At 46.8% G+C, this 13,094-nt stretch overlaps 1 protein-coding gene across 1 annotated transcript in view; it reads right to left on the bottom strand.

Moving 5' to 3' along the window:
- Positions 1-13,094, bottom strand: part of lrrk1 (leucine-rich repeat kinase 1) — a 183,119-nt gene that overhangs the window by 119,458 nt on the left and 50,567 nt on the right. The window lies entirely within an intron of this gene.

Here is a 13,094-nt window from a genome sequence, read left to right as displayed (position 1 = left end):
CTCCGGCAGCAGCGCCGGACAGGCGGGAGGCTCCGGCAGCAGCGCCGGAGAGGAGGAGGCTCCGGCAGCAGCGCCGGAGAGGAGGAATGCTCTGGCAGCGCTGGACAGGCGGGAGCCTCTGTAAAGATGAGCCGGAGAGACAGCCTGGTGCGGGGGGCTGGCACCGGAGGGCTGGTGCGTGGAGGTGGTGACGGATAGACCGGACCATGCAGGGCGCACTGGAGCTCTTGAGCACCGAGCCTGCCCAACCTTACCCGGTTGAATGGTCCCGGTCGCCCTGCCAGTGTGGCGAGGTGGAATAGCCCGCACTGGGCTATGCAGGCGAACCGGGGACACCGTGCGCAAGGCTGGTGCCATGTAAGCCGGCCCAAGGAGACTCACTGGAGACCAGATGCGTAGAGCCGGCTTCATGGCACTTGGCTCGATGCCCACTCTAGCCCGGCCGATGCGCGGAGCTGGAATGTACCTCACCGGGCTACGCACCCGCACTGGGGACACCGTGCGCTTCACAGCATAACACGGTGCCTGCCCGGTCTCTCCAGCCCCCCGGTAAGCACAGGAAGTTGGCGCAGGTCTCCTACCTGGCTTCACCACATTTCCTGTGTGCCTCCCCCAATACATTTTTGGGGCTGACTCTCGGGCTTCCATCCACGCCGCCGTGCTGCCTCCTCATACCAGCGCCTCTCCGCTTTCGCCGCCTCCAGTTCTTCTTTGGGGCGGCGATATTCTCCAGGCTGAGCCCAGGGTCCTTCTCCGTCCAATTTGTCCTCCCAAGTCCATTCCTCTCGCTGCTCCTGCAGCCATTTCTCCTGCTGCACCTTGGGGCGGCGACACTCCCCTGGCTTTGCCCAGGGTCCTCTCCCGTCGAGGATTTCTTCCCAAGTCCAGAAGTCCTTATTACGCTGCTCCTGCTGCTGCCCGTTACCACAATGCTTGGTCCTGTTGTGGTGGGTGATTCTGTAACGGTTTTCTTTAGGTGAAGTAGAGGCGGACCAAAATTCAGCGTGGTTGTTATTCATTGTACTTTAATAAAGAAACTGTACACGAATAAACTAACAAAACAACAAATGTGCGAAAACCTAAAACAGTCCTATCTGGTGCAAAACACAGAGACAGGAACAATCACCCACAAACACACAGTGAAACCCAGGCTACCTAAATATGGTTCCCAATCAGAGACAATGACTAACACCTGCCTCTGATTGAGAACCATATCAGGCCAGACATAGAAATAGACAAACAAGACATCCAACATAGAATGCCCACTCAGATCACACCCTGACCAACCAAAACATAGAAACATACAAAGCAAACTATGGTCAGGGTGTGACAACAAGAGTCTCCGTTATGGCCTCCTGGGTGGCGCAGTGCCACCAGAGACTCTGGGTTCGTGCCCAGGCTCTGTCGCAACCAGCCGCGACCGGGAGGTCCGTGGGGCAACGCACAATTGGCCTAGCGTCGACCGAGTTAGGGAGGGTTTGGCCGGTAGGGATATCCTTGTCTCATCGCGCACCAGGCACTCCCGTGGCGGGTCGGGCACAGTGCGCGCTAACCAAGGTTGCCAGATGCACGGTGTTTCCTCTGACACATTGGTGCGGCTGGCTTCCTGGTTGGATGCGCTCTGTGTTAAGAAGCAGTGCAGCTTGGTTGGGTTGTGTACCGGAGGACGCATGACTTTCGACCTTCGTCTCTCCCAATGAGACAAGATAGTAGCTACTAAAACAATTGGATACCACGAAATTGTGGAGAAAAGGGGGGTAAATTGTAAAAAATAAAATTAAAATAAATATTTTTTAATTATTATATAAAATGAATGAGTAAAGATGAAACTATTTGTGAAATTATGTAATGTGATTTTAAACTGTTTAATGAAAGAGAATCCAATTCCCTTTAAAGTGAACTAAGTCATTTCCCCGCCCCATGAGCACAGACATTGATCTGGCGTCATGGGACAGCCTTTTCTGCTGTTCCGAATATAACCTCCACCTGGAGAAGCCCACTTCAGACCAAGCGTACCTTGATGCCAAAGACACAACACTACCGACCCGTAGGACTCACGCCTGTAGACCTGAAGTGCTTTGAAAGGCTGGTCATGGCTCACATTCTATTGTGTTATTGACTGTACGTTTGTTTATGTGTAACTCTGTGTTGTCGTTTTTGTCGCACTGCTTTGCTTTATCTTGTCCAGGTCACAGAAGTAAATGAGAACTTGTTCTCAACTGGCCACCTGGTTAAATAAAGGTCAAATAAAAAAAAAGAAACATCAACCCCTTTATCCCAGAAACCCTAGACCCACTCCAATTTGCATACCGCCCCAACAGATCCACAGATGATGCCATCTCTATTGCACTTCACACTGCTCTTTCCCATCTGGACAAAAGGAACACCTATGTTAGAATGCTATTCATTGACTACACCTCAGCGTTCAACACCATAGTGTCCTCAAAGCTCATCAATAAGCTAAGAACCCTGAGACTAAACATCTCCCTCTGCACCTGGATCCCCTCCTGTACTCCCTGTTCACTTATGACTGCAGTGGTAGGCCTGATCACCGACGAGACAGCCTATAGGGAGGAGGTCAGAGACCTAGCCGTGTGGTGCCAGGACAACAACCTCTCCCTCAACGTGATCGATGCAAAGGAGATGATTGTGGACTACAGGAAAAAGAGGACCGATCACGCCCCCATTCTCATCGATGGGGCTGTAGTGGAGCAGGTTGAGAGCGTCATGTCCCTTGGTGTCCACATCACCAACAAACTAACATGGCCCGAGCACATCAAGATAGTCATGAAGAGGACACATCACCAACAAACTAACATGGCCCGAGCACATCAAGATAGTCATGAAGAGGACACATCACCAACAAACTAACATGGCCCGAGCACATCAAGATAGTCATGAAGAGGACACATCACCAACAAACTAACATGGCCCGAGCACATCAAGATAGTTGTGAAGAGGACACATCACCAACAAACTAACATGGCCCGAGCACATCAAGATAGTCATGAAGAGGACACATCACCAACAAACTAACATGGCCCGAGCACATCAAGATAGTCATGAAGAGGACACATCACCAACAAACTAACATGGCCCGAGCACATCAAGATAGTCATGAAGAGGACACATCACCAACAAACTAACATGGCCCGAGCACATCAAGATAGTCATGAAGAGGACACATCACCAACAAACTAACATGGCCCGAGCACATCAAGATAGTCATGAAGAGGACACATCACCAACAAACTAACATGGCCCGAGCACATCAAGATAGTTGTGAAGAGGACACATCACCAACAAACTAACATGGCCCGAGCACATCAAGATAGTCATGAAGAGGACACATCACCAACAAACTAACATGGCCCGAGCACATCAAGATAGTCATGAAGAGGACACATCACCAACAAACTAACATGGCCCGAGCACATCAAGATAGTCATGAAGAGGACACATCACCAACAAACTAACATGGCCCGAGCACACCAAGATAGTCATGAAGAGGACACATCACCAACAAACTAACATGGCCCGAGCACATCAAGATAGTCATGAAGAGGACACATCACCAACAAACTAACATGGCCCGAGCACATCAAGGACACATCACCAACAAACTAACATGGCCCGAGCACATCAAGATAGTCATGAAGAGGACACATCACCAACAAACTAACATGGCCCGAGCACATCAAGATAGTCATGAAGAGGACACATCACCAACAAACTAACATGGCCCGAGCACACCAAGATAGTCATGAAGAGGACACATCACCAACAAACTAACATGGCCCGAGCACATCAAGATAGTCATGAAGAGGACACATCACCAACAAACTAACATGGCCCGAGCACATCAAGATAGTTGTGAAGAGGACACATCACCAACAAACTAACATGGCCCGAGCACACCAAGATAGTTGTGAAGAGGACACATCACCAACAAACTAACATGGCCCGAGCACATCAAGATAGTCATGAAGAGGACACATCACCAACAAACTAACATGGCCCGAGCACATCAAGATAGTGTGAAGAGGACACATCACCAACAAACTAACATGGCCCGAGCACATCAAGATAGTCATGAAGAGGACACATCACCAACAAGCACATCAAGATAGTCATGTGAAGAGGACACATCACCAACAAATAACAAGATCAAGATAGTCATGAAGAGGACACATCACCAACAAACTAACATGGCCCGAGCACATCAAGATAGTCATGAAGAGGACACATCACCAACAAACTAACATGGCCCGAGCACATCAAGATAGTCATGAAGAGGACACATCACCAACAAACTAACATGGCCCGAGCACATCAAGATAGTCATGAAGAGGACACATCACCAACAAACTAACATGGCCCGAGCACATCAAGATAGTCATGAAGAGGACACATCACCAACAAACTAACATGGCCCGAGCACATCAAGATAGTCATGAAGAGGACACATCACCAACAAACTAACATGGCCCGAGCACATCAAGATAGTCATGAAGAGGACACATCACCAACAAACTAATCAAGATAGTCATGAAGAGGACACATCACCAACAAACTAACATGGCCCGAGCACATCAAGATAGTTGTGAAGAGGACACATCACCAACAAACTAACATGGCCCGACACATCACCAACAAACTAACATGGCCCGAGCACATCAAGATAGTCATGAAGAGGACACATCACCAACAAACTAACATGGCCCGAGCACATCAAGATAGTCATGAAGAGGACACATCACCAACAAACTAACATGGCCCGAGCACATCAAGATAGTCATGAAGAGGACACATCACCAACAAACTAACATGGCCCGAGCACATCAAGATAGTCATGAAGAGGACACATCACCAACAAACTAACATGGCCCGAGCACATCAAGATAGTCATGAAGAGGACACATCACCAACAAACTAACATGAGCACATCAAGATAGTCATGAAGAGGACACATCACCAACAAACTAACAAGCACATCAAGATAGTCATGAAGAGGACACATCACCAACAAACTAACATGGCCCGAGCACATCAAGATAGTCATGAAGAGGACACATCACCAACAAACTAACATGGCCCGAGCACACCAAGATAGTCATGAAGAGGACACATCACCAACAAACTAACATGGCCCGAGCACACCAAGATAGTCATGAAGAGGACACATCACCAACAAACTAACATGGCCCGAGCACATCAAGATAGTGTGAAGAGGACACATCACCAACAAACTAACATGGCCCATGAAGAGGCACAAACTAACCAAGATAGTCATGAAGAGGACACATCACCAACAAACTAACATGAGCACATCAAGATAGTCATGAAGAGGACACATCACCAACAAACTAACATGGCCCGAGCACATCAAGATAGTCATGAAGAGGACACATCACCAACAAACTAACATGGCCCGAGCACATCAAGATAGTCATGAAGAGGACACATCACCAACAAACTAACATGGCCCGAGCACATCAAGATAGTCATGAAGAGGACACATCACCAACAAACTAACATGGCCCGAGCACATCAAGATAGTCATGAAGAGGACACATCACCAACAAACTAACATGGCCCGAGCACATCAAGATAGTCATGAAGAGGACACATCACCAACAAACTAACATGGCCCGAGCACATCAAGATAGTGTGAAAGACACATCACCAGGCACATCAAGATAGTTGTGAAGAGGACACATCACCAACAAACTAACATGGCCCGAGCACACCAAGATAGTTGTGAAGAGGACACATCACCAACAAACTAACATGGCCCGAGCACATCAAGATAGTCATGAAGAGGACACATCACCAACAAACTAACATGGCCCGAGCACACCAAGATAGTCATGAAGAGGACACATCACCAACAAACTAACATGGCCCGAGCACATCAAGATAGTCATGAAGAGGACACATCACCAACAAACTAACATGGCCCGAGCACATCAAGATAGTCATGAAGAGGACACATCACCAACAAACTAACATGGCCCGAGCACATCAAGATAGTGTGAAGAGGACACATCACCAACAAACTAACATGGCCCGAGCACATCAAGATAGTTGTGAAGAGGACACATCACCAACAAACTAACATGGCCCGAGCACACCAAGATAGTCGTGAAGAGGACACATCACCAACAAACTAACATGGCCCGAGCACATCAAGATAGTCATGAAGAGGACACATCACCAACAAACTAACATGGCCCGAGCACATCAAGATAGTCATGAAGAGGACACATCACCAACAAACTAACATGGCCCGAGCACATCAAGATAGTCATGAAGAGGACACATCACCAACAAACTAACATGGCCCGAGCACATCAAGATAGTCATGAAGAGGACACATCACCAACAAACTAACATGGCCCGAGCACATCAAGATAGTTGTGAAGAGGACACATCACCAACAAACTAACATGAGCACCCAAGATAGTCATGAAGAGGACACATCACCAACAAACTAACATGGCCCGAGCACATCAAGATAGTTGTGAAGAGGACACATCACCAACAAACTAACATGGCCCGAGCACATCAAGATAGTCATGAAGAGGACACATCACCAACAAACTAACATGGCCCGAGCACATCAAGATAGTCATGAAGAGGACACATCACCAACAAACTAACATGGCCCGAGCACATCAAGATAGTCATGAAGAGGACACATCACCAACAAACTAACATGGCCCGAGCACATCAAGATAGTTGTGAAGAGGACACATCACCAACAAACTAACATGAGCACATCAAGATAGTCATGAAGAGGACACATCACCAACAAACTAACATGGCCCGAGCACATCAAGATAGTTGTGAAGAGGACACATCACCAACAAACTAACATGGCCCGAGCACATCAAGATAGTCATGAAGAGGACACATCACCAACAAACTAACATGGCCCGAGCACATCAAGATAGTCATGAAGAGGACACATCACCAACAAACTAACATGGCCCGAGCACATCAAGATAGTCATGAAGAGGACACATCACCAACAAACTAACATGGCCCGAGCACATCAAGATAGTCATCATGAAGAGGACACATCACCAACAAACTAACATGGCCCGAGCACACCAAGATAGTCATGAAGAGGACACATCACCAACAAACTAACATGGCCCGAGCACATCAAGATAGTCATGAAGAGGACACATCACCAACAAACTAACATGGCCCGAGCACATCAAGATAGTTGTGAAGAGGACACATCACCAACAAACTAACATGGCCCGAGCACATCAAGATAGTCATGAAGAGGACACATCACCAACAAACTAACATGGCCCGAGCACATCAAGATAGTCATGAAGAGGACACATCACCAACAAACTAACATGGCCCGAGCACATCAAGATAGTCATGAAGAGGACACATCACCAACAAACTAACATGGCCCGAGCACATCAAGATAGTCATGAAGAGGACACATCACCAACAAACTAACATGGCCCGAGCACATCAAGATAGTGTGAAGAGGACACATCACCAACAAACTAACATGGCCCGAGCACATCAAGATAGTCATGAAGAGGACACATCACCAACAAACTAACATGGCCCGAGCACATCAAGATAGTCATGAAGAGGACACATCACCAACAAACTAACATGGCCCGAGCACATCAAGATAGTTGTGAAGAGGACACATCACCAACAAACTAACATGGCCCGAGCACATCAAGATAGTTGTGAAGAGGACACATCACCAACAAACTAACATGGCCCGAGCACATCAAGATAGTCATGAAGAGGACACATCACCAACAAACTAACATGGCCCGAGCACATCAAGATAGTCATGAAGAGGACACATCACCAACAAACTAACATGGCCCGAGCACATCAAGATAGTCATGAAGAGGACACATCACCAACAAACTAACATGGCCCGAGCACACCAAGATAGTCATGAAGAGGACACATCACCAACAAACTAACATGGCCCGAGCACATCAAGATAGTCATGAAGAGGACACATCACCAACAAACAAACTAACATGGCCCGAGCACATCAAGATGAAGAGGACACATCACCAACAAACTAACATGGCCCGAGCACATCAAGATAGTCATGAAGAGGACACATCACCAACAAACTAACATGGCCCGAGCACACCAAGATAGTCATGAAGAGGACACATCACCAACAAACTAACATGGCCCGAGCACATCAAGATAGTCATGAAGAGGACACATCACCAACAAACTAACATGGCCCGAGCACATCAAGATAGTCATGAAGAGGACACATCACCAACAAACTAACATGGCCCGAGCACATCAAGATAGTCATGAAGAGGACACATCACCAACAAACTAACATGGCCCGAGCACATCAAGATAGTTGTGAAGAGGACACATCACCAACAAACTAACATGGCCCGAGCACATCAAGATAGTCATGAAGAGGACACATCACCAACAAACTAACATGGCCCGAGCACATCAAGATAGTCATGAAGAGGACACATCACCAACAAACTAACATGGCCCGAGCACATCAAGATAGTCATGAAGAGGACACATCACCAACAAACTAACATGGCCCGAGCACATCAAGATAGTTGTGAAGAGGACACATCACCAACAAACTAACATGGCCCGAGCACATCAAGATAGTCATGAAGAGGACACATCACCAACAAACTAACATGGCCCGAGCACATCAAGATAGTCATGAAGAGGACACATCACCAACAAACTAACATGGCCCGAGCACATCAAGATAGTCATGAAGAGGACACATCACCAACAAACTAACATGGCCCGAGCACACCAAGATAGTCATGAAGAGGACACATCACCAACAAACTAACATGGCCCGAGCACATCAAGATAGTTGTGAAGAGGACACATCACCAACAAACTAACATGGCCCGAGCACATCAAGATAGTCATGAAGAGGACACATCACCAACAAACTAACATGGCCCGAGCACATCAAGATAGTCATGAAGAGGACACATCACCAACAAACTAACATGGCCCGAGCACATCAAGATAGTCATGAAGAGGACACATCACCAACAAACTAACATGGCCCGAGCACATCAAGATAGTCATGAAGAGGACACATCACCAACAAACTAACATGGCCCGAGCACATCAAGATAGTCATGAAGAGGACACATCACCAACAAACTAACATGAGCACATCAAGATAGTTGTGAAGAGGACACATCACCAACAAACTAACATGGCCCGAGCACATCAAGATAGTTGTGAAGAGGACACATCACCAACAAACTAACATGGCCCGAGCACATCAAGATAGTTGTGAAGAGGACACATCACCAACAAACTAACATGGCCCGAGCACATCAAGATAGTCATGAAGAGGACACATCACCAACAAACTAACATGGCCCGAGCACATCAAGATAGTTGTGAAGAGGACACATCACCAACAAACTAACATGGCCCGAGCACATCAAGATAGTCATGAAGAGGACACATCACCAACAAACTAACATGGCCCGAGCACATCAAGATAGTCATGAAGAGGACACATCACCAACAAACTAACATGGCCCGAGCACACCAAGATAGTCATGAAGAGGACACATCACCAACAAACTAACATGGCCCGAGCACATCAAGATAGTCATGAAGAGGACACATCACCAACAAACTAACATGGCCCGAGCACATCATGTGAAGAGGACACATCACCAACAAACTAACATGGCCCGAGCACATCAAGATAGTTGTGAAGAGGACACATCACCAACAAACTAACATGGCCCGAGCACATCAAGATAGTCATGAAGAGGACACATCACCAACAAACTAACATGGCCCGAGCACATCAAGATAGTCATGAAGAGGACACATCACCAACAAACTAACATGGCCCGAGCACATCAAGATAGTTGTGAAGAGGACACATCACCAACAAACTAACATGGCCCGAGCACATCAAGATAGTCATGAAGAGGACACATCACCAACAAACTAACATGGCCCGAGCACATCAAGATAGTTGTGAAGAGGACACATCACCAACAAACTAACATGGCCCGAGCACATCAAGATAGTCATGAAGAGGACACATCACCAACAAACTAACATGGCCCGAGCACATCAAGATAGTCATGAAGAGGACACATCACCAACAAACTAACATGGCCCGAGCACATCAAGATAGTTGTGAAGAGGACACATCACCAACAAACTAACATGGCCCGAGCACATCAAGATAGTCATGAAGAGGACACATCACCAACAAACTAACATGGCCCGAGCACATCAAGATAGTCATGAAGAGGACACATCACCAACAAACTAACATGGCCCGAGCACATCAAGATAGTCATGAAGAGGACACATCACCAACAAACTAACATGGCCCGAGCACACCAAGATAGTCATGAAGAGGACACATCACCAACAAACTAACATGGCCCGAGCACATCAAGATAGTCATGAAGAGGACACATCACCAACAAACTAACATGGCCCGAGCACATCAAGATAGTCATGAAGAGGACACATCACCAACAAACTAACATGGCCCGAGCACATCAAGATAGTTGTGAAGAGGACACATCACCAACAAACTAACATGGCCCGAGCACATCAAGATAGTCATGAAGAGGACACATCACCAACAAACTAACATGGCCCGAGCACATCAAGATAGTGTGAAGAGGACACATCACCAACAAACTAACATGGCCCGAGCACATCAAGATAGTTGTGAAGAGGACACATCACCAACAAACTAACATGGCCCGAGCACATCAAGATAGTCATGAAGAGGACACATCACCAACAAACTAACATGGCCCGAGCACATCAAGATAGTTGTGAAGAGGACACATCACCAACAAACTAACATGGCCCGAGCACATCAAGATAGTTGTGAAGAGGACACATCACCAACAAACTAACATGGCCCGAGCACATCAAGATAGTCATGAAGAGGACACATCACCAACAAACTAACATGGCCCGAGCACATCAAGATAGTTGTGAAGAGGACACATCACCAACAAACTAACATGGCCCGAGCACATCAAGATAGTCGTGAAGAGGACACATCACCAACAAACTAACATGGCCCGAGCACACCAAGATAGTCATGAAGAGGACACATCACCAACAAACTAACATGGCCCGAGCACATCAAGATAGTCATGAAGAGGACACATCACCAACAAACTAACATGGCCCGAGCACATCAAGATAGTCATGAAGAGGACACATCACCAACAAACTAACATGGCCCGAGCACATCAAGATAGTCATGAAGAGGACACATCACCAACAAACTAACATGGCCCGAGCACATCAAGATAGTCATGAAGAGGACACATCACCAACAAACTAACATGGCCCGAGCACATCAAGATAGTTGTGAAGAGGACACATCACCAACAAACTAACATGGCCCGAGCACATCAAGATAGTTGTGAAGAGGACACATCACCAACAAACTAACATGGCCCGAGCACATCAAGATAGTTGTGAAGAGGACACATCACCAACAAACTAACATGGCCCGAGCACATCAAGATAGTCATGAAGAGGACACATCACCAACAAACTAACATGGCCCGAGCACATCAAGATAGTCATGAAGAGGACACATCACCAACAAACTAACATGGCCCGAGCACATCAAGATAGTCATGAAGAGGACACATCACCAACAAACTAACATGGCCCGAGCACACCAAGATAGTCATGAAGAGGACACATCACCAACAAACTAACATGGCCCGAGCACATCAAGATAGTTGTGAAGAACAAACACATCACCAAGAACAAACATAACATGGCCCGAGCACATCAAGATAGTCATGAAGAGGACACATCACCAACAAACTAACATGGCCCGAGCACATCAAGATAGTCATGAAGAGGACACATCACCAACAAACTAACATGGCCCGAGCACATCAAGATAGTTGTGAAGAGGACACATCACCAACAAACTAACATGGCCCGAGCACATCAAGATAGTCATGAAAAGGGCACAACAAAACCTATTCCACCTCAGGAGACTGAAATGATTTGGCATGGGTCCTCTGATCCTCAAAAGATTCCACAGCTGCATCACTGCCTGGTATGGTAACTGCTCGGCCTCCAACCGCAAGGCACCACAGATGGTAGTGCCTACGGCCCAGTACATCACTGGGGCCAGGCTTCCTGCCATCCAGGACCTATACCAGGCGGTGTCAGAGGAAGGCCCTAAAAATAGTCAAAGACTCCAGTCACCCTAGTCATAGATTATTCTCTCTGCTACCACACAGCAAGCGGTACCAGAGCGCCAAGTCTTGGTCCAAGAGGCTTCTAAACAGCTTCTACCCCCAAGCCATAAGACTCCTGAACATCTAATCAAATGGTCACGCAGACTATTTGCATTGCCCCCCCCCCCCCTTTACACCACTGCTATTGTTATCAACTATGCATAGTCACTTTAATAACTCTACCTACATGTATATATTACCTCAACTAACCGGTGCCCCCGCGCATTGACTCTGTACCAGTACACCCCTGTATATAGTCTCGCTATTGTTTTTACTGCTGCTCTTTAATTACTTGTTACTTATTCTTTTTTTTTTTTTTACTTCATTGTTGGTTAGGGGCTCGTAAGTAAGCATTTCACTGTAAGGTGAAATGTTGTATTCGGCAGCATGTGACTAGTCAAATTTGATTTTGATTTGATTTGAATCATTGTTTCAGTTGGGGTTCACTGACTGCAGAGTAGTACAGCAGTGCCACCTTGAGGTCATTGGGTAAACTACAGGTTTAATACAGAAATCCTCATCTTCTGAGTGGTTACTTTTTTAATATATATTTTTTTACCTTTATTTAACTAGGCAAGTCAGTTAAGAACAAATTCTTATTTTCAATGACGGCCTAGTGGGTTAACTGCCTGTTCAGGGGCAGAACGACAGATTTTTACCTTGTCAGCTCGGGGATGTGAATTTGGTCTGGTTGCCCAAATACAGTAAAGCTTATGGAGGTTTAGGGAGGCTTATTTAGGTTAGACCCATCAAGTCAACAAATCCAATGTTTCTAGCCAGGCCCAAACAGAATCAGCC

The sequence above is a fragment of the Oncorhynchus nerka genome, linkage group LG27 (genome assembly GCF_034236695.1).
Source record: "Oncorhynchus nerka isolate Pitt River linkage group LG27, Oner_Uvic_2.0, whole genome shotgun sequence".
NCBI lineage: Eukaryota > Metazoa > Chordata > Actinopteri > Salmoniformes > Salmonidae > Oncorhynchus > Oncorhynchus nerka.
The sequence above is the reverse complement of the archived record's forward strand: the minus strand, read 5'-3'. Positions and strand labels throughout refer to the sequence as shown.